The sequence below is a fragment of the Zea mays genome, chromosome 9 (assembly GCF_902167145.1).
Source record: "Zea mays cultivar B73 chromosome 9, Zm-B73-REFERENCE-NAM-5.0, whole genome shotgun sequence".
In the NCBI taxonomy this organism is placed as follows: domain Eukaryota; kingdom Viridiplantae; phylum Streptophyta; class Magnoliopsida; order Poales; family Poaceae; genus Zea; species Zea mays.
In genome coordinates this window covers 2569956-2574757 of record NC_050104.1, presented here as the reverse complement: position 1 = coordinate 2574757, position 4802 = coordinate 2569956, and the positions used below count along the sequence as shown (strand labels likewise).

The 4802-nt window shown below is 46.7% G+C and overlaps 1 long non-coding RNA gene across 1 annotated transcript; it reads left to right on the top strand.

Annotated features, from left to right (window-relative positions):
- Nucleotides 1-675: 675 nt before the first annotated feature.
- Nucleotides 676-1953, top strand: LOC109942290 (uncharacterized). The gene is made up of 2 exons (XR_002265011.1): nucleotides 676-1109; nucleotides 1280-1953. It is a non-coding gene; the product is annotated as an uncharacterized lncRNA (long non-coding RNA).
- Nucleotides 1954-4802: the final 2849 nt, after the last annotated feature.

The window sequence follows — 4802 nt, the reverse complement described above, 5'->3', positions numbered from 1 at the left end:
TTTTAATTCTTTAAAAAATTGAGTGGCATGTTTGTAAATGGCCCTTAATTATGTGATGATAATGGTGGCATTTCCAGTTGGCCTGGCCCTTCTGCATGCGCTCGGCCTATACTTGTCCCGGCTACGCGCTCAGGAAACCAAACGCGCCGGACCTAGCTGGATCGGAGAACATGCGACCAACGAAACAGGACCGTTGATATTGACACACACACACACGCCATGCACGAGGTCACGAGCAGCTTTATTTTTTCCTCTCGCCCTTTCTCGCATGTCCATTAGCCCCCCTGGGGCAGTTGGCTGAAAACTACGTACGTGAGGAAAAGGAAGGGCGACGTAATAAAGAAAATAAAGGCAGCGAGGGCAAAATTATACGGAGATAAAAAAAAACAGCGTGACACATGCGGCAATTATACGGAGTTTGCAATAATATATGCAGCTAGCTAGCTCGCTTATGGCCTGACCCCATCATTATCATAATAATCTGGATTATATTACCAAGATCGTGGATTAAAAAGCGATATATTGAAGCTAACAACTCCATGCATGCTTTCTAATATAATTAGCTAGAAAACATAGCTGATTGAGATCACAAGGAGAATGGGGGTCGTCATATATTGGTTAGGATTAGTTGTTAAGATCTCAGCGTCCAGCCATACAAGAAAATTAAAGCGCTAATCGTCGTGTCAGGGACTCTTTAATTACCAGATTCTGACTATATATTATTACCGTCTGATTCTTCACCTATACCAGACGACCAAAAACAAAAGTGGTAGCGTGTCCATCTCCGGTGGAAATCCACATAATAAAAAGGAGGAAAGTGATTCCAATCTTATATATTACATATATACATTTTATATAAGTTTTAGCTTGTCATGATTTGTGTAGGCACAATATTTATTCTTCAGTTTTAGCTTCTCATAATTTGTGATGATCGGAGCTCGCAGCACGATCGATCGATGTCTCCTCCGAGATTCCAATCTCCATGCAACTAGCGGAAGAAGGAAGTGATCATCTGTTTATACGCACGTCAATGCATATGTGTTAGAGTGACCACTGTGACCTTCGTCGTGGAGAAGCAAGCTGATCTGTATTCATCCGCTATCCGTATGGTTGGTTATCCGTAGCATCTTATTTTGAATCCCCGCATGCGTTAAGTTTATTTGAGATTATATTTAGTTGTTTGTATGGAAGAGTCAATCTGTATGAATAGATGCAAAATAAACTATTTTAATACTATTAACTTACATCCATTCATACGCTCAAAATTATCATATCTCAGCGGCCATCCAATCAGGCTCCATATGTTCTGATCGTGATGTACTGCCCGCTGCTGTGGCTACCCGAGTACCCGGTGACGCGGTCACGCGGAGGCACTCGACTGCGACGACGCGAACAAGCTCGGCTGCGGCGGCGCGGAGAAGCTTCGCCGGGAGGAGAAGCAACAACGCGGAGTCCCCCTCGGCTCCGGTGGTGAGGAGGAGCTTGGCCGGAGGAGGAGCATCAGCGCGGAGTCCCTCGGCTCTGGCGCCGTGGAGGACGTCGGTTGCGGCGGCGCGGAGTAGCTCAGGTACAGCGGTGTCGAGGAGCTCGACATCAGAGGATGGGCACCAGCGTGGAGGAGGTAGGCTGCGGCGGCATGGAGGATCTGGGATGCGGCGGCCTGGTGGAACAGCGTCGACGAAGCCACCGGTGGAACACCACACGAACAGGAAAATATTATTTTCCCACGGTGTGAAGTGTATGTGTAAAATATATTTATTAATATAAATATAAAAATAATTTGTAATCTGTACACGACCTGTGTAGAGTATAAGATATTGATGATGAAATTTAGAAAACACTACGGGAGACGATGAATATATAGATATAGAATTTTTTTAGAGGGTATTGTAAAAGACAATGAATATTTCTTAAGAGAATAAAATTTATGGAACATTGTTGTATATAATCTATTAAAGAGAGGCAATCTCCTCACTTACCAGAGGATAATGAAGAGTTGGCGGGATCCTCTATAGGTACGTCTATAGACAAGGACGGATCCAGCGGTGGCGCGGGCGGGGCTCGAGTCTCCCCTACCGCTTCGAATCCCATGTAGCCCCACTACAGACTCTCCTAATCTAAAATGTATACAATATAACGTAAAATGAGCTTTTATACTGTAGCGATTTAGTTCAGTCCCTCCTAAACTTTTTTCTGACTCCGTCTCTGTCTATGGATGTAGTTGTAGCTAGCCGACTGATGCGTGGAGCAGGCCATGGCATAGCCCACATAGCAGTCGCGGCAGAGGAAGCACGTCCATGAAGAGAGGCTGAGCGGATGTCGGTAGACCTGTCGTTGAATATCCTAATCCATCCTTCAAATACACACCCGTGTGATTCAGGTCGTGTATGGGTGAGTGGCTGGCTACCCATTGTCTATAACTTACCAGAGGATAATGAAGAGCCGGCGGGATCCTCTACAGGTACGTCTATGGATGTAGCTGTAGCTAGCTGACTGACGCGTGGATCAGGCCATGGCCTAGCCCACACATCAGCCGCTGCAGAGGAAGCACATCCATGAAGAGAGGCTGAGCGGATGTCGGTAGACCTGTCGTTGAATATCCTAATCCATCCTTCAAATACACACCCGTGTGATTCAGGTCGTGTAAGGGTGAGTGGCTGGCTACCCATCGGCTATCACTTACCAGAGGATAATGAAGAGCTGGCAGGATCCTCTACAGGTACTTCTATGGATGTAGCTGTAGCTAGCCGACTAACGCGTGGAGCAGGCCATGGCCTAGCCCACACATCAGTCGCTGCAGAGGAAGCACGTCCATGAAGAGAGGCTGAGCGGATGTCGGTAGACCTGTCGTTGAATATCCTAATCCATCCTTCAAATACACACCCGTGTGATTCAGGTCGTGTATGGGTGAGTGGCTGGCTACCCGTTGGCTATCACTTACGAGAGGATAATGAAGAGCCGGCAGGATCCTCTACAGGTACGTCTATGGATGTAGCTGTAGCTAGCCGACTGATGCGTGGAGCAGGCCATGGCCTAGCCCACACATCAGCCGCTGCAGAGGAAGCACGTCCATGAAGAGAGGCTGAGCGGATGTCGGTAGACCTCTCGTTGAATATCCTAATCCATCCTTCAAATACACACCCGTGTGATTCAGGTCGTGTATGGGTGAGTGGTTGGCTACCCATTGGCTATCACTTACTAGAGGATAATGAAGAGCCGGCGGGATCCTCTACAGGTACGTCTATGGATGTAGCTGTAGCTAGCTGACTGACGTGTGGAGCAGGCCATGGCCTAGCCCACACATCAGCCGCTGCAGAGGAAGCACGTCCATGAAAAGAGGCTGAGCGGATGTCGGTAGATCTCTCATTGAATACCCTAATCCATCCTTCAAATACACACCCGTGTGATTCAGGTCGTGTATGGGTGAGTGGCTGGCTACCCGTTGGCTATCAATTACTAGAGGATAATGAAGAGCCGGCGAGATCCTCTATAGCTAGCCGACTGACGCGTGGAGCAGGCCATGGCCTAGCCCACACATGAGCCGCTGCAGAGGAAGCACGTCCATGAAGAGAGGCTGAGCGGATGTCGGTAGACCTGTCGTTGAATATCCTAATCCATCCTTCAAATACACACCCGTGTGATTCAGGTCGTGTATGGGTGAGTGGCTGGCTACCCATTGGCTATCACTTAACAGAGGATAATGAAGAGCCGACGGGATCCTCTACATGTACGTCTATGGATGTAGTTGTAGCTAGCTGACTGACGCGTGGAGCAGGCCATGGCCTAGCCCACACATCAGCCGCTACAAAGGAAGCACGTCCATGAAGAGAGGCTGAGCGGATGTCGGCAGACCTGTCGTTGAATATCCTAATCCATCCTTCAAATACACACCCGTGTGATTCAGGTCGTGTATGGGTGAGAGGCTGGCTATCCATTGGCTATCACTTACCGGAGGATAATGAAGAGCCGACGGGATCCTCTGCAGGTACATCTATGGATGTAGCTGTAGCTAGCCGACTGACGCGTGGAGCAGGCCATGGCCTAGCCCACACATCAGCCGCTGCAGAGGAAGCACGTCCATGAAGAGAGGCTGAGCGGATGTCAGTAGACCTGTCGTTGAATATCCTAATCCATCCTTCAAATACACACCCGTGTGATTCAGGTCGTGTATGGGTGAGTGGTTGGCTACCCATTTGCTACCTCTTCTCCAATGTGTCCTTACTCTGTGGCTCTCTCAAACTAGAACAGGAGGAGATTGAACAACATGCCAGCATTGTAATATAAATGCATATCATGTAACATGCATATTTACTATATGTAAGGAAAAACAAATGTTTCTTATTAACAACAAAATAGCGGTACCGAAATTACAGATATCTATAGTACGATAGCACCTACGACAGAGTTGTGTCTCTATTTTCTTTATGTTTAATTTCTGCGATTCAAGTGTTTGTCCAAATCTAGCCTTGAATAAATCCTGCGACAAGAATACTTGTGTCAAGCCTCATCAGCCATAGAAAAGAATGAACAACGTAACTAAATTATTCAGTAACTAAAAGTTTTCTTAATACACCACTCGAGAAAGGGTGAACACAAGGGAACATAAACCATTACGGGCTTGTTTGGTTATTTTCAATCTATATGAATTGAAGGGGATTGATATAGATTGTGATAGATTTTGACTAGGGAACATAAACCATTAGAGGCTTGTTTGGTTATTTTCAATCTATATGAATTGAAGGGGATTGATATAGATTGTGATAGATTTTGACTTACTAGGGATTGTGAGAGATTTTGGCTGG